This window comes from Bombus vancouverensis, chromosome 12 (assembly GCF_051014615.1).
Source record: "Bombus vancouverensis nearcticus chromosome 12, iyBomVanc1_principal, whole genome shotgun sequence".
NCBI classification, from domain to species: Eukaryota; Metazoa; Arthropoda; class Insecta; order Hymenoptera; family Apidae; genus Bombus; species Bombus vancouverensis.
The window spans coordinates 5,719,204-5,746,283 of NC_134922.1; the positions used below are offsets into that span (position 1 = coordinate 5,719,204).

General features: G+C 35.4%; 1 protein-coding gene across 3 annotated transcripts in view; it reads right to left on the bottom strand.

Moving 5' to 3' along the window:
* Positions 1–27,080, bottom strand: part of rho-5 (rhomboid-5) — a 287,901-nt gene that overhangs the window by 43,122 nt on the left and 217,699 nt on the right. The window lies entirely within an intron of this gene.

Sequence of the window (27,080 nt, forward strand, 5' to 3'; positions counted from 1 at the left end):
ACACCCTATAAAGCAGAAATTCATGAAAAATTTGTTAAGAACGCTAGAAAACGATAAAAAGAAATCATCGAGAATACAAGAAATACCACTGAATACCTTCCTCATAATAAAATTTCAATTCTAACACATTCAACGCTTTCGCTAACCAAATTCAAACAGAGTCTCTTTCCATAAAACACGATGCCTTGGAAGACTGCCGCTTTAAAATCGACCCACAGGTGAAGACCGAATTTTAGCGCAGCCAGATTCCCGGTGGTAGCGGTATCTCGTTTCTTTCAGGAAGGATCGCGTGGAAATGATTAAAATTGGATGGGGTGAGGCGGCTGCGAGAGCGGCTAAAGAGCCTCTTTCTCCACGGGTGCAGATCGGAAATCGCGGTGAGGACGGTGAAACGTTTCCGTGGTTGAATGTGCACCGGTTATGAACTCGGCGACGTAATCCCGCAGCGGCAAAGAAGAAGAGAAACTATAAGCCCTGTCCAGCCGGCTACAAGTAGCCGAAAGTGGCGACTCCTGGCCACAAGCTTGTGTACAGGATCCCTATGGAAACGTGGCAAACTTTTCAATTTTATCTGCTTCTCATCTATTCATGACTCGTCGGTTTCGTGTCCCGGCATTCTTTTACGGGATTCCCCGGTTACGTGGGCGCTGGCCAGCTTCCACAACAATCGACCACACCGGCTACGACAGTCCAATAACCGGGACTGTGTGCTGAGTAGGTTTAGAAAGTGATAGGATACTTCGAGAGTAGCTTGGAATCAATTACAAGTCACGTGGAGAGGCTGACTATCTTTTAGGCGATTCTTCTTAAGGATTATTGAGGGTATTTATTTATTTTTTAAACCTAAATCTTATATCTTGTTCCTTTTCTTTTTTTGTTTTAGAAGCGTGGGTTCTTACTAAGGGATTGTGAGATTTCTTTTTTACTTCTGGAGGATGTTTTGAGAATTGTTAACAAGACATGTTTTATTTTCCTCTTCTTTCTATCTCCTCCTTTACATTTTTTGAAGCATAAATGTGTAATATTACGAATGACCTAGTTCAGAAAGAACTATCAGATTCTTGTTTTTGCTTTTGAATGATATTAATCTTTTTCGATATGGATTGAAGAATTGCGTCTGGTGTCATTGAAGGTTTTAATCAATATCTTTGAAAGATGCTGTACTGAAGTTTGTGAAGATCTCAATACAAGAGGTAGCGCGATGAATTTGTTTTATAACGTCAATGAAGAATTTTATATGGCTATGTATATATAAAGAGAGAAAAATATAATAGCGAATAATTTTCACAATATTTTGTGGACTATAATTCTAACGATATTCCATAGAGAATAATTCTAACAATTTCTTTCTCATACCTTTTGTTATATCTGTCACGATCAAAGGTTTTGCTGTATAGCGTGCATTTTAATTTTGAGTTGAAACATATCGTGCACGTTCGTGTCTTTAAACCCTTGTTGTAATTCAACGGAACTTTACTTGGGCTAAAATTTAACGACATTCGAGGTTACGATATAATCATCGGTTTTACGCGATCGAATTACTTTGACTTCCTTCAGATATGTATCCAGCAAAATTACGCTCCTTCGATTCCGCTCGTTAATACGTCCAACATTTGTTCACAATTTGTAGGAACTTCTGTGCGACTTCTGTCTCGCGCCTATACATACGCCACAACCTATGCATGCGACTTAAGCCAGGTATCAAACACTGAAAGCTTTACAACGCAATTACGTTAGACTACCGAGCTCTATCAGACACGAGAATCATTTAATACCTTTGAATCGTTTCGAACCATTTTCGAATAATGGGCGAGTTGTATCAATTGTTACAAGTATTTTCCACGTTCAAATATTCAGTACAAAATTACACTATTTTAAAGGCACAACAAAAAAGAAAGGACACGAAGGTACATTAGTTCACGAGGGAAATATGGAAAACCTTTTCTCGAGGTATTTTCTTTTTTTTTTATTAAATTTTAAGATTTTATGACCATAAAGTTTCAAGATGATAAAATTTTGTTTTGGTTAAAATGTATTATTAAAATTCCTATTAATAAATAAAATTCCAACAATAAGATATCTTCTAAATTAGATCTTACGCTTTTATATTTAGCCAGGATAAAAAGCGAAAGGTAATATAGCAGAGAAGAAAATTGCGTTAGAAAAAGTGTACGATTCAGCGGCGGAACTTTTTTAGTATGATAACTCACAGAGGAAGATTTAAAATCGCGGCCTTGCGTTCGCTACAGTTTCATTAAAAAATCATGATGTTTAATTACCACGGCAACAGATTGCATAAGATTGACCCTCTAACGTGCAGCACGAAGAGGAACGCGTGCAATGGTTGAGCCTCAGGATAAACTGCTGGAAAGCATGTCGAGGGAAAAGAAAAAGGGAGACGCCAGCCAGCACCTGCTACCTCGAAGACCCAGAGAAATGGCCTGTCGTCTTCGTACGTGCACTTTTCTTTGAATATTCACCTCGTTTCGATGAACAAAAGGTTCTATTAATAAATTAGGAAAGATACATCTCTCTACCTGAGCACTTATTCTATCTGAATTTCACTAATTTTGTTTCAAGATCTAGAAAGAAACACAAGGATGATTTTAATTTTAATCGTTTTCATTTTAATTATATATAGGATATTATAAATTCGTGGAATTTTAATATTTATATCGGTGCAATGAAGATAGAGAGATGAAATTTCTTGAATAAACTAGGCGCTAATGAGAACCATATCGTTATGTTTCTGTTCCTGTTAAGTTAATTAAAAGGACTCTCATTTAGCCGACTTTAATTCTCGGAGGTTTAATGTTTTGAATTTTTCTATACGAATATTTCTGCACTTCTTGTACAATAATTTTGAAGTAAGTTCAATAATTTTGAACAACTTCGAGAAAATTCTATTCCTGCTGTTACATAAAATCTATGATGGGCGTTGGAATAATTAGTCAGTATGCCATTACAGTAAATATATTAATAGATGAATCGCTTATTTTGAAAGTGGTGTAAGTTCGTTTTCAACAATTTCCTCCCTCATTCTGCGCTTCCTGATTACAAGGAGCCATTTTCAAAATCTACAAAAAAAAGGGAATTATTCTTTTTCTTTCTTCTTGTAAAATAGTGGCACGAATATGTCAAAAAAATTATATTAGAACATAATTCTTATTAAGAAAGAAGCTGAATTTATCTGAAAAGTTATCGAACCTTTGAAGTTAACGTCACTTACAATTTGTGATTTTAGCGACTGACAAAGATGAATTCCGCTCGTAAAGAAGAGAAAAGAGAATGATAGACAGAGGAGACATAATTGTGTCCCGTGACAATAAAACTCTAATATCCGGCCGTGGAAACGAGGTGTGAGCAATGCGAAGCTGACTTTTTCCAGCGAGAATGTGGGAGAATTGGGAACAGGGAGCAGAAAGCGGAAGGAAATTGGCGGTCAGTCATCGAGTTTCCCGGTAAATTCTCTGCTTTGTAGTCGAAAAACGCGTTACACAATTCCCTTGCACTTAGAATTATGTCCATCGTCCATTTTTTTCAGGAAGATCACGTCATCACGAAGTTTTTCGATAATCCATGATATTTCAGTCAGTTTCTCGATCCACCGACAGTGTTACAAAGTGTTAAAAAAATTGTTTTGCGAATAATACATACAGATTATATAGTTAAAAATGGATAATAAAAATAAAATGACGTACAAGTGCTAACGAAAGTATTCGAATAGCTCTGAATATATTATTTTTCTATAATGGCATAATATAATTAACATAAGCGATAATCAACTGGTCAAATATTTCCATGCATCAAACTGTAGACTAATGATAATTTTCATGAAACATTTCATTTAGCATGAATATTACAAATCTGATGCAAGTTCTTTTTGTTAATTACTCCATTCTACGATCCATTACGATTTTATCTGGATGCAATTTTAGACGAAATTCATTAACACTCCGAGTAAATAGCCGATAAATTAATAACGACATGTGGTAATTAATTACAAAACCGAATGCACGGAAAATCAAGGGAAATTATTATCGGATAACTGAGAATATTTCCACTCGGCGACCGATCCATACCAACGTAGCAAAATATTTTCCATTTCCCTAACCATCATTTCCTTTCTCTATTTTCGTGCATTAAAATGCAAAATATTCGAGGGAACAAAGAGAAACTACGTGTGGATTTTTGTTTCTCTCGTACCAGTTCTTTCAACAGAGAGAATAATCGCGCGATTTTCATGGCTTTTCTCTGTACACGCGAAATATAAATTATCCTATCGAAACGTAACCCGTGCGGGTTTCGATAAATTTTCGATTTTAATTTAATCGTCCATTAATCGGAAAGAAGAGCTGTGGTTTATGAGAAAGCAACGGAACGTTGCCTTGGCAATATTTCACGGGTTCTCTTCGTTCGAGAGTCGTGCATCGACCTCGAAAACATTCGATCGATGCTTTCCAAGCGGATTAAACCGATACAGCATTACTTTTAACTAAAGAAACACCGACTTTATTCCGCGTGATGTAGTTAGACTGATTGCCAATTTCCTTAACAATTCTTTTTTACTTAGGCATCTCCCGCTTTTTTCTCGTCGTTACCTTCTTGTCAATTATGTGTTTAATAACTATAGTATACGATAAAATTGTAAAAGTTGATCGTGTGATAAAAATTCATAACTCACTTCGTATCACTTGTAAATTTGATAAAATTATCGGAACACTTTCCTGTAATAATTTGCCAGCTAACGATATCAACGAATTTACAAGTTACAGGTTAGTGTAGGTTTCCTCTTTTCTAATTTTACAATTTTACATTGAATAGAACAATCAAATAATTGATTGTTTGCGAAGCGACTTAACAAGTATTTCGCGATATTGTTCCTTCCTAATATTTGGAAACATCACAGAGTTTGAAATAGAAGGTTCGACGAACCACGAAAACGCGTTGAAAAGAACGATCATCGCGAAAAAAGATTTTACAGTCGTTCGCAGTAGCTTGGGAATTTCAGCTCGTATCAATTATATTTACATAGATTGTTCAAGTTTTAAAAATCCAGCGAATCCATGATAGTGGAAACTCTCTGCGTGTACTATTCCACACGGTACGAGCTTTTTTTCTGGGGGAATTTTATATTAAAACAGCAGCCACGGAGTTCCCTTTCGAATTTGCATACATATTGGCGTTGGATGTTCGTATACTGAGAATTTATTGCGAGAATGTTATAATTTTTAGTGTTCCTTGCATTTCCCCCTCCGGTTTTAATTTGTCTAATCCCGGCTACACAGTAGTAGAAAATTAACACCAGATTATTCTACACGCGAAAATAAGTCGAAAACGTAGAGTAAGGACTTTTCGCTTAAGACCCCGTTTTGGAAAAAATAGGAAAAAGTAGAAAAAATAGCGCTCAGTGTACACGTACTTTATACATTTTCAAGTTTGACCTTCTGAAAAATTAAACCTCCAACGTAATTGTTATTCGCGTTATTCCTCGTTATTTCAACGTAATTCTCAACTTATTCTTCATTTTAATTCTACTTTCAGCCATGCAATCTGTCTGACTGCACTTGTACCACGAATTAACAACAACAGTGTATATTTGCAACTCGACAGAGTCCAAGACATACAGTTAGGGAAAAAAATAAACAGACAAATAGTGGAAGTAGGTCTGAATGAAATTCAATCGAATTATTACTAGTATTACGTATTTACATTTAATTTATTATACAAGTTGCCGATAAGATCGGGACAAAACTTATGCTACGTGTTAAGGAAGTTAAGTGGAGTAACAAAGTCAGAGTAGTTCATACAAACTTGTGCCCGAAAGTGTTTCATTGAAGAGTTACAAGCGTCCAAAGATTTGTATTAACTGTTTCGCCAGTTATAACAAATGTTCGAAATTTCTGCCTTCTGCGAGAATGCAGATTTCCATTCATCGAATAATGGTTGTCTAATCCTTTCGAATATTCTTGACGTTGTAAAAATAATAGTAAATGCACGAATACTTTCCCATGAATTTTGGATATATTCCCAAAGCTGATCTCCTGTTTCTATCATATTTTCAGAAACCAAGAACAACTTCTCGAAAATCTTTGAACACATAACTCTTCGATCAAGCATCTTCGAACATAAGTTTATACGAACTTTTACCTGCTTGGCGTCATAAACATGTGTATAAGTTTTGTCCCGATCTTTTCGTACACTCGGTATACCTTATGATACATAAAGATTACTTAATAAATAATTGAAATTATTATTTACGTTTCTGTAAACGAGCCATATTTATCGAAATTTTATTGAAACCTATTTCCACTATCTGGCCGCTTATTTTTGTCCTCAGTGACAGAGTAGGTCAACGAATGAATTGTAGCATCGAACAAATTTCTGAAAAAATCGGGCTCTTTTCTATTCTTCGATATAGTCATCGACGATAACTATACTGTTTGATCGATGGAAAACATTTGTCAAAATTATCATTACATTATTATTATTATATTGTCAAATTATATTTGCAAACCGCCTCAAGACCTACTACGGCTACTACGTCCGTGTATCAATATCGATAATCGGTACGCAACGTACACGTTCCGTTTCGTACTGTGCACCTAATTACGTCCCCACATAATATTAGCCTCGATTAGTCGTTCATTATAAGTAAACCGACCAATGCATTATTGACACACGGAATTATCCGTGTTAATTACGTAGGCATGAAGACGGAAGATCGATTACAGGGATATATGAGAAGCATCCGGTTTAACCGTGGAAAGGCACAACGACGAACTTTGGCTCGGTGCAACATACATAATTAGTCGTCTCTGATTGCCAGCGGCGTGTATATGTGTAATCACGGAGTACAATTTCTGACAAGGTCATCGCAGCACCGGAGTCAAATTATTGGAGAATTTGAATATGCTAATCTCTCGAAATTTCCACTCGCTGGGAAATTCAAGGTTTATTTAAGAGGACAGACAGAGAGATGATTTTTCAAGATACTACACGTTGGTTTTGAGATTAATGTACGATTTCTGAGATGAGGTTAAAATCCGAGTATAATTTTGGTCTAAATTTCAGGTTTAATTAGAGGCAATCAATATGACGGTTAGTTTGAATCATTGCAAATATTGAACGTAAAATTAATTATAGATTTCTTTCTAAAAGATCTTAGGATATTCTCTGTATTTAATAGAACTATAGATTCGATGTAGATTATTTGCTTTGGTGCAGATTGTTTGATGTTGTGAGAATTTTAAATCCTACAGAATATTTTTTATAGAATATCTTATTATATTAGTAGCATATTTTTACCGTACAAAGTATCAAGTTAAATATTTACTTACTTATTTCTTCCTAACAATGTATTTTTATTACGCAGGTAAATTTCGTTCAATTTAAGCAGTAAATATAGTAACCGTACAAACTCTTTTGATCAGGCGTGTGCATTGCAAAATTGTACCGGTTTTTGCATATACCAAGAAAGCCATTGTAGTGGTGATCGAATATTTGTCAAACGAGCCAAAAGCGAGGATTTATTAATGTATAGATGAATCTATGAATAAGAAATATTCATACTTAATTTGGAACGTCAGAGATTTAAAAGAAGATTCGCTATACCGCAATGATTGAAATTATATCCATTATGAAGGGAAAGCGAACAATGAAATTAATGATGAATGAACTTTTGATGAATTTTAATCATTCGACTATGTCCGAGGAATTTTCATTTTATCATTTTCTCTTTATTAATATGGGTTCATATCAAATATCCAATCACTTTCCTCATGATCGATCACCGACGAAAGAATCACGTACTTCGAATTAACCTGAAAACAAGCCATAGATTCTACACAGCCACGCCGGCAATAATAATCGACAGAACCGCGCGAGCAATTCGACGTTTGAAATAGTTTCGTCGCGAGCAGTGCGAGTCGGTTGATAAACTAGCTGTTAACTGCGAAACTGGAAATGAGCATCGAGGTATCTGCATTTAATTTCCGGCTCGTACCACCACCGTAACGAAACGAGACACGCCGCTTCCAGAGTGCGTCGCGACACCTCCACGTATTTATGTTGAAACTTAAACGGATAGTCGTGGCTCGACCACGTGATTGAAAATGCTGTTACGTACAGTATCATGGTAAATCAGGAAAATCCAATTTTTGCTACAGTTAGTTATTCGATTAGTTAAATACGTGGCAACGAGTTTAAGTCATTCTTACTGTTACTTCGATCAATCAGAATCACTTCTGAATTCTAAGATAGAAATTGTAATAAGTTTTGTTCCATTTGTGTACTATTGTATCGGGATTGTATATAATTGCGTAATCATTCAACATGTCTCTAATAATTGAATAGAGGAACACGGTGAAGGTTTAAAACAAATATATCAGGTGTTTAAAGCAGTTTTATATTCTTTTACAATATACCAAAAAATTGAATTTTCGAACACGCTTTACAATTGAGTCTCTCAGAAACTATGCTGATTAAATCCATTTCATTGAGACGTAGCAGAAAATGATAATTAAAAATATTATTCACCAAAAACTCACCTTGGAATTCGCAATTTTTTATATCATCTCTTTGCAACAAATAAATTCATGAAAATAAATCAATTGTCATTTAAGATGTCAAACTCTAAGTAAATCTGTTCGTCCTCTTAGAGACTCAATCTGATATTTTATAACCTTTCTTACAAGCATATTTTATATCCATTAATTAGGTACGTATCTTACAATTAAGTAGGTGTTGTTAGTGCTCGTGTTATAAAGAAGACTGACAAATGGAAAATAACAAAACTGCGCTTCTAATTCAAAATATCGTAGCTAACATTAGGTCCTAGAGAAGCTTACCCAAGCTAAGATCGCAAGTTCTTATCCCGATAAAAGTTCTTGAAGGTTCGCGCCTAAGCAAAAAGCTGTTGAAGCGCGAATTAGCGCGAAAAACTGCGGCAACTTTGGTATTTTTGCCCAGTGCTTTTGATGCCAGTGTTTTATTGGCCAGAGTTTTGTGTCAGCCCGTGTTTCTTACACTGTCCTGGTTTTTGGCGGACAGTGGACCAGCTTGTGTCTGCTGCTAGTTGCGCTAAGATTTTTCACTGGTTCGTGTGACGGGAACGAATGAAAGAACAAAAGTTGCGTCGTCTGTAGCTATTAAGTTTCTTGTTTGTTAAGAGGGGATTTGTTAAGGGGAGATGATTTATAGATTAGTCGGTGCTGCTAAGTAAAAGTTATTCCGGATAATCATCGAATGCTTACATCGATAATGAAAAAGATGAAAAATCGCGCGATTCATGGAAATTTGTCCAGCGAGAGAAAATTATTTATAAGCAAAGCTGTAAATGTGTGAATGATGATTAGAGCGTTAGATATTCGAAGATCATAAGTGAGAAACATAATACGTAAGTTTTTGCCATTTTTTTGAACATGTAAAAAATGTTAAGACTATTAATTGTACAGATAGATATCAGTTAATTAAGTTGAACTAACGTAACAATTAAATTAATATTATTCGTTTCTTACAAAACTTTATATACGTGTTACAAGCTTCCAGAAGGCTTATATTTTCGAACCTATCAAATTTCTTCTCAATTCAAAATTATCTCATATTACAGTGTTTCTTTGAAGCCGTTAACTGACATCAAAGTCAGGAAATCAGCAAAAATAAACTTATCAGATTGTTTGACTTCTCTCTAGAGTATCAGAGATATGGGAAAAAGGGAAGTATTTGGATCGATTTTAAACTGTCTACATTTTCATAAAAAATTCCCTATGAGAGTGGAAAGGTTATGTTTCGTCGAATACACAGCAAACTTTTTTAAACCGCGAACGAAACTCGCAGTTTCTCAGAGTTTCTCAGAAACTGGCAAACTGGCCCCCTTTTAGGTCTACATTTTTATGATTATTTCAACTCGTATAATCATGCCGTTTAAATTATAGCAGTTTAAACATATTTCATATTACTTACAACGTGAATTAACTTCGTTCCTCTACTACTCTTACAATCTATTTTTCCTTGTATAATTACACCATCTACAGTTGAAGTTAAACAGAAACGAGCAGAAAATATTCTACCAACTTTCCAAAAATTTTAATCAAACAGAACTTGTATATCTTACTCCTGATATTGATAATTGAGCACTCTACATTCACAGACGCTGACCAAATTATTATAATCGCTTATTTAAAGTTTAAACAACAATGGAATCAAAATTTACAAATACAAAATGAAGCATTTTCAGTTACATGAAATATGAATGATTAAACATTGCAAACCGCAGCAATTCGTAATTGCTTGTAAAATGTAAGTAACTTTTGTAAGTGGTAATAGTACCATAGGAAAGAAATAGGTTGAATATTTTACTTGCTAGAATAATTTATTTTATTTATTTCACGGTCCTCGTGAAAAATTCTACAAGAAATGAAATTAAAATTCTGCGAGTTGCAGGTTATCTACTAATATCAATAAATACTTCAGTAAGATGTGACCAATTTTACGAGTTAATTTTATACATCACGCATTATCCGATTATACCATAAAACAATAATTATGAAAATTAAAAAATTAAGAAAGAAGTCTGGAACTTGTAACTTGTCAATTTCTGAATACAGTTAGTAAACTGCGAATTTTTATGCAAATTCATGTTTTTGACAACATAGTTAAGAAAACAGAACCTCGGTAGGAAATTCTTCTATCTACCAAATATTACAAAAAGCACTAAGCTCTAGATACTTTACATTCGTATTCTATGCATTCTATGCAATTTTGCACATTCAAATTTCCTCTCTAAATGCGTAAAAACGTGTACTTCAATTATTAATTATTAAGTTGGAAAAGTAGATGTATAAACTGGAAGTGTCATCTTTAATTCAGTATTCTCAATACAAAACATCACCGCTGTTGTCACTCAAAACATCATTTATCATTCCGCCGTCTGAATTGCTTGAAGAGTCCCATGGAATCGCGGTACAAAAGGATGAGAAACAGGCTCGTAACCATCTCTCGTCGCGATTTAACGTGCGATTCCGCGTATAACGTGGAAAACTCGTCCCAAAGCGACTTTGCACCGTTAGTGCGAGTCGTTAGTGTTCCACGATCGAATGAAAAGCCGGTGGAAATTTTTTCGCGTGCATGGCCAAACGACTCCCGGGTTCTTCCTCTGTTCGTGTGTCAATCGCGAGCGCGAGCACACGCTTGCTGCCGGTTAAAAAATAAATAGAAAGAAAAAAAATGCGACAAGTGGGTCAAGTTGGCGCGCGGGCCTTGACGCAAAGTGCAGTCATTGTTACACGAAGAGGCGGCCCAAAGCTCACGAAATAAGTGTCTTTAGAATTTCTGCCAGTCGGAACCGTGGAAAAAACCGAACTGGAACTGGAACGAGCAGAGGGTTACAGGCAAAAGGGTGGGGAAACATTCGAGGAATTACGCGCCAAGCGTTTCCCATTTTCGAGGGTGCGATCATTAAGGCCAATTAAGAAAAGCTCGCGGCTCTTGAATGCCAGTTAGCACCGGGTTCCACAGGGATGGGTGTCTTTGCAGGGCAACTCCCGTAATCTTTGAAACCACGTCTTCGAATGCTTGGAAATGATTCGCGACTTTTGTCCTATTTTGAGGAATTCCTTATTGGGGTAACGATCGTGATTGACGTTCAAGCCTAATTTTTTTCGAACGATAAAGAGGATCTTGGACTCTGAAAAATAACGGAATTTGGTTCTTTCTCTTTTGAATAATTTAGGATGCGTAATTTTATAGTGAAAGTAGAATTTTTGGACATTTATAAGGGTTTAAGAATAGACTAAATTCAACTTGTAAATTGCTACAAATTGTTTGAGAACCTAAGTGGATTTAAAGATGAATGATCTTAAAAATATTAATAACCGAACTGTTTGTGTAATTTGGCAATCCCTTTAAAAACAATAAAAACGAACAGACTGGCAACATCGATATTTTTCTTTACTTGATAGAATATAAAATATTCCACTTTGGAAGATATTATTAATGAATCTAGAAACGATTCATCTATTTATTCTCGGATTAATAGGAAAATCCTGTCACTAGTTTACTCCTGCATATTCATGACTTTATTTAGAAACTTCCATAAATCCTACGTGGAGATATGAATTACAATAAGATAGTATAATCTTGAAAAAGAATTTGAGAAAGGAATTTGGTCAGCAAATATGGCTGGTAACGAACTACCGCGAGTATCTGATGGAAAGATCTGCAACAAAGGTGGATGAAAATTTGTTGTCGTGTTTTCAAACCCAAAGCAGTGGCACAGAGTGGAAAATTGCTATCACAAATTTCGACCAAAGCATTTTAATCTTGACGATGAAACACGCGAAGGGCCAACAATAGATGATATTTCCCGAGTTAAATTGCAAGAACTATATTTAACTATACTTTTATCTGGAATACATATAAACGAATACGACTACACTGAAATTGAAATGTAAATGAAAATTATTTCATCAGAAATATTTGAATTAACATTCAACATTTTTCTCCTATATTTCATTATTTATAATCGCGTTAACAATTCGCGGCAATTATTAACGGCGCGAGAGAATGAAGAAAGAAATTACATAAGCTCACAAATTGTCCCATAATTTGATATACTCTAAGTAATTTGAAAACTATTGTTTTGTTTTCTTGTCTTGCAAATTGCCTTTTATGCTCAGTTTCGCTTTGAATCATCGTCTGTAGGAAAATTATTTCTTGCATTGTATTATGATGTACTCCACCACGGTAGTAATCGTTATAAATTAAAATCCGTAGAGAATAGAGGATCAACTTGGTTGAAAAGAATTAATGAACCAATGGCGTGCCACTTTTGTCTATCTTCCCCTAATAATAATAAAGTTACAAACTCGATGGTATCTTCCTCTCGCCATTTGTCATGTATTTTCCATAAATCGTCGACGTTAAAACAAACAACCGTCCCTCGTCCCGAAAAGCACCCATAAAATTTGCATTCTGCGTAAGGCAAGCTCGAAAGTGCTTACGATAAATCATCGAAATCGCCGAAATTTTGCAATCTATCCCCTCTCTGCCCTAATATAGCCGACATATATATAACCAACAGCCCGGGGATGCGGAATAATATGGTTACAGTTTTTTCCCGGTTCCGCGACGGTAAAGCGAAAATGAGAAATATTATTCGAGACTCGCGGAGGAATCTAGTCACGATAGGGAGAGCTCTGTGCAGAGTAAGACTGGCCATTATTACCCCACTTTTTCAGCGAGCATTTGCTCGTGAAACCGGCATTTTTCAGCGGATGACCCTTCAAACCACCCTTCGGCCCGTTATCGATGCGGTAAGTGGTAAATCTGGAGTCCGCTCGCGCGCGCAACCACTTACGAAAATCCTTCTAATTATTGTAACCGGTTCGATGAACTCGGCCCGACCTGTTTCGAAGTCACCCCTCCTCTCTCTCTCTCTCTTGCTCTCGTTCATTCGTTTCCTAATTAGAAATTTCATGCTCATACTTTCGCCCGTCACATTACGCTGGATAAACGCTGCAACCTGCTAGCGAAAGCTGCCACGACTAATAAGCTGGAAATGCGTTGTGGCCACCCAATTCTGACCTCGAAACGATCTAACCTGTTTGTGAAGATACTCCACTTGGAAATTCGATGCGCAGCGATATACAGAGACAAAAGTGTTCGTGTACAGTTTGGCAATGTAGAAATAAAAAGAGAAATATTTTTTGTATGTTGTTCAATGTATTGAAATATATGTAAAAGTATATACAGTTGATAGATATTCACAGTAATATGTGTAATCGACTTTCTTTCATTTATGTATATTTATTATCGTAAATGTCTGGAATACATTCAATAACTGTTTCCTAAAGCAATGCTTTTTTAATTTCCATATTTTACCTTGTATTTCCAACATATTCCAACTCTTATTGTAAATAACTATACACGTACGCTTTTTGATTCCTTTTTTATCACTTGATGTTACGATATGATGGATAGACTGCTGATATTTGTGCAAATTTGTATCTTTATCAACACGATTGAACGAATAATACTTGGGAAATACATTATGACAAACTGTATCGTTTTACAAGAGAAGAAACACCTGGAAAAATTATTGAAAATACCTAATGGTCCTCCGGGAAAGCATCTTTCTATAACTTTTAAATTCCATTCTTGTTAACTTATCGCAGCGCCATTGTGTTTTATCTCTACGCTATTCCATTGGTCTTATGACTTTTTAGTTTCTATATAAAAGTGAAAAATCATAACCAATCATATTTTCCCCGGCATAAAAATCGGATAAGGATAAGGTCGTTAACGTTAAAACGTGTTAAATACGGAATACTTGGTCTCGTTTCGAATGGAACATTTCTCAAAAAGTAAACCAACTAAACTTTCCAAACGTGACGAGAAACGAAATACGACATGATTCAACCATAACCCCGAATTCTAGTTTTTATCGTTTCACGTACGAGTAACGAAAACTCGCGAGGCTGTCCGATTTCTCGTTCCACTTAATTCCATCTGTAAAATTTTATAGGACGCGCGCGTATGCACGGCGAAAGTGCGTTAGAAAAAAGAAAAGGAATATCAAACTAGGGCGTTCGCGACTCGTTTTTCACGAAGACACGCCGCATATCTGTTTTTATTACGAGAAATCGTTTGAGAGACGAGATTTCCCGCGGCCCGCGGAAATATATTTTCACGTATCAACGCCGTGCTAAAGGTGAGTAAAAATGAATTTTTATGCGACCATCGTGCCCGGACGTAATATGCAGTTACAACGAGTGTATCGTTTTTCCAGCCGGCGATAGACCAACGAAGCTCGTTCGCTGTAATCGTTTGATCAAGAATGACGAGTCATTGGAGAATTCTTCTGCAGCGCGCACGACGAGTTAACTCGTCAAGGAACTTTAAGGACTACACACAGAAAGCGAGCGCAGATGCGCTTCTGGTAAGTGAACTCTCCAGTTAAAAGTTTAACACATTGACTCGCGAATTCTATATAGTAATTTGCCTTAGGAACTGGCATACATTATACATAGGGGAGTGGTGCTATGACAGGACAGGTTTTGAAGGGGACAAATCATATTGGCAAAATTCTAAGCGCATTATACGTGCGAAATGTTTTCCTGTTTATGGCAACATTAATGCCCAGTCATTTTGTGTAACTTTACTGCAGTATCTTTCGCAACAAGATGCTAATCCTTGATTGATGTTTTTCGGATGTAAACGGAAAATTTTCTTTGGTTTTCTATGTCGTTTTACGAGATACAGTTATGTACTATAAGTTGAAGTATAATATTAAGGTCGTCTATATTCGACTGAAGCGAGAATATTTAACAGGTAGGCTTGGTTGATTATTTTCTTTATTTTGATGTTACTTTACAATATCCTCATTTATAGTCTTGAATGGGACAACGTTACAAGTGTTAAATGCAACTATAGGAAACTATTTTATTACTTAAATGTTTTGTAGATTTCCTATATACGTACTTACATTTACCATTCGTAGACGTTCCTATACTGAATTATTCTTATTAACGGGTTTCTTTCACGACGTTTAATGTCCCACTCAAAACCGCCTCCTAGTCGTGAGAGAAACATTTTCTACGTATTTAGAAATCTAAAATTTCATTATTTTCTGTTGCTATCGATGCGTTTACAGCATATTTATTATTAAAGGCCACTAAATGTATTTTCTACCAATAAACCTATGTTTTAAATGATGTTATAAAAAATTTAAATGCGTACTAAACTATGTAATATTTAATTTTTGCAAAATATTATATTGTATTTGCGCATTTTCTTCTGGCAATCTGATCCAACATGGAGCCAGGCTATTTCACGTAGAAGTTGAAAAGTACCTAAGGGAAAGCAACACTACACTAGAACAGCTAACTAGTAATAAAATCTTAAAAAACAAACACCTAACAAGAACAATAGTACGAGAAGAATGGAATAACTTTTGCCAAACCACAACATCTTCATACATAAATCAGGAGGAAACATGCACGAAGAAAGACCGGCTATGACATTGATTAGAAAAGAACAGATACAAATAACCAGACTCGGGATAGGTTACTCCAACATTATACATTCGTACTTTATCAAAACACAGACTGCTGAATCCTATGAATATTACGACACTAACAACGCCATCGAGCATCTACTTTTTTACTACACTAACTTTGAAGATACAAGATGAAAATAAAAAATATTCAACAATATGCAATTGCTTTTAACTAATAGAATACAATGTAAAAAAGCTCCAAGTTTTCTAAGGGAAATATACCTATTTCTTAGAGATTCCTAAGGGAAGTGTACAAAACTGTATTATTTTACTGATTAATTATTTACTAATTAACAGCACCAACTAAGGTAACTGTATGAAATTAAGCGTATAAATACTATTTAAATATTTATATATTTATAGAATAATGTAATTGCAGTATTTAATCAGATGTGGAGATAATCAATAAATAAAAAAGAAAACTTATCGAAGTCATTCATATTATTAACAATTTTTTTAGTTCCCGAAATCTATCTTATTTTGTTAATCATTCGCAAAAGCCTTAGTAACGTGAGTTATCGATTACCACCGTGGTAATTAACGCGTTGAACAGGCTGGAGTCACTTTAATCAATCGAGTGATTCAATTGCACGAGGGACAAGATATTCATTCAACCTTCGCTTTTATTAATAAAAACCAATAGGGTAAATCATCAAAGTGTAAACTGTACAAAGAAATCGACATTTTTCTAGAAACTACATGTTTTCAAAAATAGGTTTCTTTGTAATACATTCTGAAAGAAACTTCCAACTCTCATGTAACACCACTCATGTAACAATTTTCATCTATTCATTTTCCCTTGACTTATTGCAACGAACGATTCTTTCGCGCGAATCATGCATTATTCGAAAAGTCGGTTCTTTCAAAGTTCTATGCTCGACGTCGCTCACGTTTCTTGACAACGTTTCCAGCATTAATGACGATATTAAAAGTCCCGTACAATTACAATGGATTTAACGCGTGTGAGACGTTTTTTCCCCTTCACTGGTTCGGTGTAACGGCGCATTTACATCATGCGATTGCAGTAACGTTGTACGCAATGCGGCTATTACTGCAGATACTCCCTGTATTATTTTAATGCCTGTACACGTAGACACGAATTTTGACTATCTTTCGCCACCGTGAAATCCTACGTCTCACGCTTGCAGCTAATCGGAAAAATTGTATACAATGGGACACGAAAGTATTTGGACACTTACAGAATACATATGGGCCGTGCCGCCGCGCAGTATATAACATAGTAAAGAATAGACATCGAAAGTTTCGAGACGATCAAGACTTTCAAAACGAACACGAATTTCACGACAATCAAGGATTTTAAAACGATCAAGACGTTCAATATATTATGTGCATAATAGTATATTAATATATCACTATACTAGTATGATAGCATATTAGTATATCACAATATATTTAGTTATTTTAATAGCGTTTAATAATAACAATATATTTAGTAATTTTTATTGAAATATTTAAAAAATAATCTTTCATTTCAAAGTAAACTTTGCCAAAATATTTAAAAAATAATCTTTCATTTCAAAGTAAACTTTCCCAAAATAAAATCATCCGTTAACAAAATACCAAAATTCAATTCCTATCACAATTCCTCTTGCACCCTAACATTTTCAGCGAATATTGTGTCGAATAATTTGCACAGCAAGCGTAAACCGGTCGTTTGGCTAAAAGCAATGCTTGTTTTAGCCGACGTGCCTTTCGTTCGGTATTTTACACGGTTTCCCGTGGCGATTTAACCGCGGCGGGTTAAACGGGTTCGCAAAGTGGTGCTGATTAAGTGGCACCGTTAGTGGGTGGTACTTGAATAACGAACATAATCATTAGTAACGGAAGCAGTTTCCGGTACTCGTGCTAATAACCGGCTCACACGCGATCGTAATTATTATTTGCGGCTTCTGGACGACCGTGTTAAGGTTCGCCGCAGGCAGCCGTGCTATCAATCGCGTCGGTGATAACGAGGAAACGATAGGTAAACGACCATCGAAACGCGACTACGTCTCGAAAAATTCGTTTGGTTGCTCGACCTGCGCTGCTCAGCCAACCACGGCTCCAATCGCCCTATTCTGTTTAATCGATTGCTCCGTTTGCATCGTTATGAAAGCGTTCCAACGTTTTTCTTTCTTTTTTTTTTATTTTTAGGAAAAAGGGAGGCAGAAAAAGTTTCTGTGTATTTTAGAATCGTTAAATATCATAGAGCTTCAATAGGTTCTGTATTTTTGAGTGGGATTTGTAGAAATGTGTAATATGAATAAGAGGATTGAACAATTCTTCCATAGGATTCACGAGTATGGTAGTAACATTTCTATTCGTTATTTGTTTATTTACTATACGAAGACAAGAGGAAGGCAGATGCAGTGGTTAACAAGCAGAGAAGTAAAAAAGCTCAGTATAGAAAATATACCTAAAAACATCAGCAATGAGCCGCATCGACAATCTTAAATCACTGCAATTAATTATACTCAGAACAGTTGTCGATGCGCCGTGTTATATCAGGAACGAAGATCTACGGAAACTAAGAGAAATGTAATGGTAAGATAAGAACAGAGCACACGCGCTAATCAACTAGCCATGTAAATATACGAAGTCTAGATCAAACGAAGGTTAGAAAGTATCCTGCTGACTTGTTGAACAATTTATTTCTCGCGAGATAAAGCAAGATGACATCCCACTGGGGATAGTTATCCACATAATAATTTACAATTACAAGAATTTATCGAAAGTCTAAAGAAATAACTAAAATAAAAAAGACATTTCTATTTGTCTATTTATTAAACGGATATTTGCCCTTTGGCATCGGTTACACGAGCACATGAACTCAAGTATAAAAGTGTGAGCACTAATTTGAGGTTGCGATTTTTACAATTATACGAGAGTTAATATGGATGCTTTAAATTAAAGATTACGAATCCGCGGAAAAAGTCGACGATTTCGTTAACGCTGTTTGCAAGTGACCAAAGTATTTTGATGCAATCGAAGCTACTTAAGTTAGTTCGATACAAAGCGACACGAAGAAGTTTCCTCCTTCTAATTTGGTATCCTAGCAGCATATAATTTAAAAGGTTCAAGAATTTCTGAATGATTGACGAACTGGTTGAGAATTTTAAAAACTAAGATGAGGTCCACTATGATTCTACGCTGTTCAGCAGTGAGCATATTCGAAATACTAAGAATATCCTCGTAGTTATGGCTAGTTTAAATAGTTTTATATTTATGGTAAATTTTGTTGATAATATAGCAAGCATATAGAAAGCATTAACGAATTAAAAATGTCTTATTTGATATTTTTTCATTTTTCAAGATACAGTATAAAGCTTAGTAATAAATTTATTCGCTCTTTACAATGTTATAACAATCGTTTAAATTGTTTATGAAATGTAAAGGTACATGTACTTGAATTTTTGGATGAAAGATAGAAAATAAAGAAATAAGATGAATAAGGCAGATTTTATGTGAAACATTTAATGTATTCACCTTTCTTGGTTAAAAATATCTTATCTAATATTTTTACATTTTTCCAGATACAATATACAATTGAATAATAAGTTGATAATAAAGTTCATAATAAATAAGTTAAGTAATAGTGTTATAAATATTCTTTGCATCGTTTAAAGGACGTAGAGATACACGTTTCTGAATGTTTGAGCTTGGAAAGATGTAAAATAAAGAAGTAGGATAAATAAAATAATTCTTGATCAGGCAAATTTTACACTTAATGTAATCTTTTTAAAAACCCCAAACTTATTACTCGACCTAATACATTGAAATATTTTGGAAGCACTTCGTGTTTCTTAGCCTTTAAATAAAATTATGTTATGCAGATTATATTATAGAATATCGTCAACGCGTCGAAAAATGAAACGATGGTAAAGAATGACCATTTAAAATCTTAATCGATGAAACAAGGAATATAGCGTTTGATCGTTATAGACGATCGATGTTTTAACTTCGTCATGGAAAAATGACAAACACCGAGGAAGGAGATAGAAGATTAAACGCGATAACATTGTCAAAGTGTCCAGCAACCAGGAACTCAGTTAAGCTCAATATGTTGGACGATAAAGCTCGCTTCCCGAAAATATCGGATACCCGATAAGTGTTGCAGAGAGAACAAAGGATAATATCTTAGAGCTTGTATCGGATACGATACAATATTGCTGATGTCTTCGAAATAGAAAATACGAGTGGAACCGAATGCTATCCCGCTTTCATCTCTTCGTTCGAGTTTCTTATACGTCGTTTCGCTCACTTTTCATTTATTTAGCGGATATCCTCCGTATTCCACGAAATATCGTAGGAATATTATAAAATGAAATTCAAAAGGCTTTCATATAAATTTTTCGTTGAATATGCGACGAGAAAAAGAGAATCGTTGTTACGATCAACGCGATCTCCTTTTTGTTTCGCTTTCCGTTTGATATTTAAGGAACAAAGTTTATCCAGAGACGGATTTTCATGGAAATACGGGCGAAGTTTAACGAACGAGTTGCATTTTCGATTTTTTAACGCATTAATAGTAATTAATACGGCGACTGACAGTTTTACAAATATGAAGAAATATAGGAAATTTAATCGCTTTGTTAATCTCGAAAACATTTCGATTCGTCCAGAGAGAAAGCGAGCGAGAGAGAGAGAGAGAGAGAGAAACAGTCAGCTCGAGTGTTTTCGAGCCCATAAATTGTTTCTCTGTTAACTTAACCCATATCCGTTTATTAACTGAAGCTTCCGTTTGACGAATTTCATTGGAACGTTGAAAAATTGGTACAAAATCTCTTCTGTAATATCACACAAAATACGAATCTCCATTTTGTGATTTGTAATATGAGATAATCGTTCATAAAAGAAGGCAAGTAAAACTTTTCTTTTTAGAATCACGAATCTATTGTTTCGAGTGTAATAAGAGGAAAAACTTAATGGTTCGTAGAAAAGACTTGAAAACAAGATATAAGGGGAGATCTTGTCGGTCTCACGACCATTTTTCATTAACTCGACCATTAATATTCACGATGACAAGGTTCATTAATATTCCACAACAGAATTCTCGATTTAAAGGGAAAAAAAAGAGAAGTTCGTTTTAACCGTCTAGCACACAAATCATAAGTTCGTTGCGTAAATTTAAAGGAACGAACGACCCAATCAAATCTCTTCCTGAAAAGCTGTTCGAAAATAAACTGCAACTTTTGTCGAGTTAAAGCTACAAAAATCCAAACAATCGAATCTTCGTGAAAAATTACCAGAACCAAAATTGGATTCTCTGTACTTTTGAAATAAAAGGCGCTGCAGAAACTTCATTCTGCTACGGTCTCCTTTTTCGACAGAAAGATTGTACAATTGAAGCAGTATTATTGCTAAAACTTTACAGTTTACAAGTTACAAGTTTAAAAAAAAACGAGTCACGCTCATTGACTTTAATTTAATATGACGAACGCGACCGAAGTCTCGGATCTGGCCTTTTGACGTTTGATCGGCGACTATCTAAAACCGACCATCAACGGAAAAAAATTTTCAGATCAGAAACTATTTGATATAATTGTTCAATGAAAAATTATAAAATCATAAAAGAACTGAGCGAATACTTTATAATTCGTAGTTTGTTCATTTATTAATATTATATGTGTATAATGTATTATATTATATTTTTAAAAAATCCACATTGTGCTCTCACGGAGTTCCCAAAGGAATCTAAGGAATTTATTGATCAAAAAACCTTTAATCAAAAAGAAAAATTCCGTACAACTTTGGAAATATTAACTTTTCCATCCCTGTTTACTAAATCCATTTCCCTGTGTTTAACGAATGTTATCTACCCTTAATGTCTCCAATCTTCTCTTTCTACAATCTTCTATATGATAATATAGCCGGTACTATATATGCACAGAAAATTCTCATTCTCACATTTCTCTAATTACAGCGGAAGATATCTCAACAAAAGACATTTTCATCGTGGCAGAGAGAAATCGTTCTGGGCAGTCTAAGGAGAAATCCTTCGAGCAGGCGACACTTGGACCATCGTACATCATAATTCCAAGTTTAATTCAGATAATATCAGCGGACCGATACTTTCGCCAGGGTGGCGGCCGTTAAGTAAAACGACAATGTTATGGGGGATGGGAACAGGGTCCCGCAAACACGAAAGAAATGCAATTCCGGATGAATTACGAGCGCTACTTTGTCATCGGGGCCCGGAGGCTGGGGTTGCAAGAAAGCAACATAATGCATTGGTCTGGCTTGAAAATTGAAACCGAAAATTAACGGTGCCGCGGCACCCTAGGAGAAAGTTCCACCCTCGTTTTCTGATCTAATCTCGTTTAATCTGCTTCCTTGGATACGAGGGAAAGAAAGAAGTGGAAGGAAAAAAAAGACGTTCGACCAGCGGGGAATTCTTGCTGAATCGAGGAAACTTCCGTTGGAAGAATTAGTAAGACTGACAGCGGAGGAAGGAGGGAACCATGTCTAGAAGGGAAAACTCGTTTCACGAAAACGATCGCCGGGAAATTATAATTTGAATCCTGCCTCCGGTTGTCAGGCGGGTAACTATGATAAAAGGGATGTGGAAAAAGTGTCGTACGTTTAGAAGCAGTCAGACGTAGGTAGATAGACACTGGGTAGTTGGCGAGCACTGGAAGTAAAAGTTTCCTTGGTGGAATAAATATCTTGTTTTAGTTAGGGTAAATAAAGTAATGAGAATATCGAAGCATGAACGAGAAAAAGGAAAGGAGAAATGGAAAAATGAGAAACAGACAAGGAATAAGAAGAGAATACTTGATAAATTTATTTTTGATGAAGGAGAATAGCTTTGAGTGTGAGAGAAGCGAAGATCAGTATACTCGGTGTAATGAAAATATTGAGAAAATGAAAACAACAGAGAATTGGATGGGATGTATTGATTTTTAATATTGCTTGCACACAAGTTGTATGAAATTGCCAAGCAAAGACTTCAAATTAAAAATGAAGGACGAATACTCGGTTAAATAAATAGAAACGTAGAAATGTTCTTTCTTCAAATAAGTATATCTGGTTTTTTGTTAAGTCTGTACAATCTGTATACCGTTGTTCAATAGATCTTATTATATACAACAATTGAAACATACATTTGTTTATCAGAAAAATACTCTAATTTCTGTCTATATTATGACAGTAGATTCATTTAATATACCATTCTATAAGCAAACCATTTTATATTTTCTCCACTTAATCAAAGTAGAACTCCGTCATTTCCCAACTTCATTATAAAATATCTCTTTATACTTGCATGAAAGAAACTCATAAATATTCAATACCAATCGAACTTCATTATCAGAATTCCTTCATTTAACACGGAGTTTTTCATTCTCCTACAAAAAGATTCTTTTCAATTTCATCCCTTCGAGAGAACTTCTTTCCACTGCATATCCTTTACATTCAATATGTATCCAGTAAAAATAGAGTGAGATTTCCTTGGACCGATATTTGAGGATCCTCCCTTTGGGGTTCGTAGCCTGTACAAGTTACGGATTGGCAAAAAGGCAGGCGCGAGTATCAAGAGGAATTTGGAATGCATCGGCCAACGTCGGTGAAAAGGAGTTGAAGCTCGTCAAACGGCATTAGAAATTTCTGTCACGCGTGAGTCCTTTTCGTGAGCCGTGATCTGTCTTTATTATCGGGCTGATGGAAAGTCAGGGGACCTCTTCCTGGCTAGCAAACCGACTAGGATTCGACACGGTCGCTGCGACGCGATACGTGTCGTGATTCGATTCTCCTAACCCCCTTTTCCTATCCGCCGTACCATCATCGGCAAACTGTTCGGAACACGGGAAAACTGCGCGAACTTCCTCGTGAAAATTTCACCCACCGGCCACGGAAAATCCGTTGTTTTATATTTTAAGCGAGCAAGAAGGATCGTGTTCCTTGGAAATTTAGTTTGTTACGCCTCGGTTGGTCAAAAGCCATGCTGGCCAAGTCTTGGCGTATAAAAGTAGAGAATAGCGGTACATATGTAATACACATACGATAGCACATAATTCGTTCCTTTTGTGCCAAGTTGTCGCTTTTTCATTAAATAAAAACGGATTGAACATCAGTTCCTTGTTTCTAGTTTTATGCATGGACTACGAAGATCGTGAGAAACATACTCTATACTTACTATGTAAAAATTTTAAACAAACAATGTATGCATTGCTGTGTATACTGTAGCTTTGTAACAATTTGTTGCAATTCTGTATTACTTTAAACTTGACATAAACACACATAATACATAAAAATCTTCATAAACATAATCAGCATAAACATCTAGCCCTAGTATAAACAAAAATAATTGGTAGGTGTTCGTGCAAATTTGTATTTTTATAAACACAGTTAAAATTCGATTCGATTCGCTTTTCTTATTAAACATGAAAAATATATACCTAATAAAATTATGATATAATTGTGAAATTATAATTAGACTCCACTTTAGGAATACTATATATTTCTGTATGTCATGTACATTCTGTGCATTTTTGCATCGTCAGAGTCAGAATAAGCGCATAAAAATCCGCGATTTAGCAATTAAACTTTTAAATTACATTCTCTAATCGAATCTGTCGCGTGATCTCGAGACAGACTTCCCTACGGCGAAGAAAATTCATCAAGAACAGCACGAGGAGGGTCGAAACGTTATCAGAAAGATAGATAGAGCTCTGCTAGCCCTATCTGTACGTTATATATCGAATCAGCGCGTAGCAAGCATGTTTACACGGATGCTACTCTGATAAAGTGGCACCAGATGGAAGAGATCATGCAAGATGGAGCTTAGTGGTTCATAAATCATTGACGGTATCATTTGAGGAAGTGGATCAGCCCATAAGACATTGTCAAGGAAGCGGCCGTTCCATTCTGTCGCGATAGTTCATTTCCGCCGAGATATTAATCACGATATGCACCTCCGGCTGGAATTTCGATTTGTCTGATAGATATCGTTACCTGTCGTTCACGGATGAAAATATGACCTTATTTTGAACGAGAGAACCTCCATCTTGAATTAGGCGGGCATACTTGTCCGAATTATCGGATCGAATCGGTTGAAATTTTCATCGGCGACTAAGATTGGAAAAATAAGAGAATGGTAAAATTATTCATAAATTAATTGATAGAATGAATTGAAATTAGAAACACGACTCTCTTTTTTTATATCTTGGCACCTCTTTTTGAGGATACTCTTCTTCTACCTTAAAAACAAAACACGGAAACTTAGTAATGTTTTTTGTTGTCACAAATGTGCGACAAATCATAAACTCGAGGAGCATTATTGATTAAAACCAATATATTGGAGGGATATAACTAGTAAATTTAATCGAATTAATAGTTAGTATGCCAATTAACGTAGATACATAGTGCTGAAATATCTTTTTCATGATGCTTTTTAGAGATAATATTTCTTTTACACGTAGAATTACAATTTTTCATTGTCCCCTGTTTACCATTTCCTATTGATATTTCATTTTAATTAATGAATCTCAACTAACTATACACGAGAATGTTCTGCAACAATCACAAAGTAGTTAAAAGATCTGCCAATGATTCTTTTGGATGAAGTCGGCAGTGACGAATCCCAGAATCGTATAATACGATTGTTTCAACGTGATCGTGTAGATTTGAATTCTGTCTGAGCAATGAGCGAGCGACAACTACAAAACGGAAAATAAATAACGCGAACAATTCGCTGGTCGGTATCATTGGTTTAAATAAAATGGAATTTCGCGTGAGGCGATCGGTTCACGGGCAGAAATAATTTGCAAATCAATGAAAGTTTAATCGATCAAGTATCCTCTGGCTGTTGTTCATCGCGGCGTATCAATCTCGTTAATAAGTTTTCCAATATTTGCTCGGTAATGTCCAACCAGTCGACAGATTTTCGGACTGATCCAGAAGTAATAAAATTAAAGGGCAGCTGCGAGGAATTTAAATGTTCATGAACTTTAATATTTCGCCCGTGGCAAATCGTTAAACGATCCGCGAAACATTTCGGTTGCCTGTTAATTACAGGGCCGGGTTTATCGCGGAGCCGTATGAATTCCAGCTCGGAACCCATGTACGTACATCTTTATCGTTGGTGACATCTATAAAAAAAGAAAGAAGAGAAAAGGAAAGTGCAGAAGAATAAAGTAACTGCGACTGACAAATTTATTTCACGATATTCCCGCAAATTTATTATCATTATTATTTATTGTATTGATAGAGGTTGCAATTGATATTTTTATTTCACGGCGCTTTTAGTAATATATTTTCAGTGATTATTATTTACTATAGTTATATCATTGTAAGTTTAATTGACCAAGTTATATCGTTAGCACTGCACTATTATATTGTCATTGTATCAGCAATTGCGAAAGAATTGTAAAACTTGCATACTTTCGTAATTTGTACTTATTAAAAGAATTCAATAAACGCGCGGTTAAACTTTAATTTAATCGTTTAATCATTTACAGACCTGCCCCACGCTCTTGAGATGACCAAGCCCTTTTCTTTAACGAGAATGATCGCTAATGAACTTTGCACTTTTTACAAAGTTCTGAAGCGAGAATCTCAAAAAATAGAGCCTGTTAACGATTAAATTAGTTCTAAGTTCGAAAAATTGGAGGAAAATCGCTCGCTTCGTTTGCCAGAATTTCGGCAATTCTGCCAAGAACAGCAAGTTTTTGTATCAGCAGAATATCGTAGCTTAAGAGCTGGCACAATTTCGCCAAAATCTTGGAAATGACGTCACGTTCTAAAAATTATTCCAAGTTGAAAGAGAACATATAGTATAGGAGGTGGCAAGCGAAATTTTCGAGATTTCATCCAAAAATCAGGATAGGTTTTGTGGATTTGTATTAGAAAAACACGATAACATAAAAGGTGGCATGATTTTCACGATTTCTGGAAATCGATGTCATATGGCAAGAATCGCAAAAATTACCAGAAGTGACGTTTAGTTCTTGAGCTTTCCGTTTTGTTTACAAACATCGATATGTTTATTGATACTTCTAATGTATATTTACATTTTGCTTTGTGT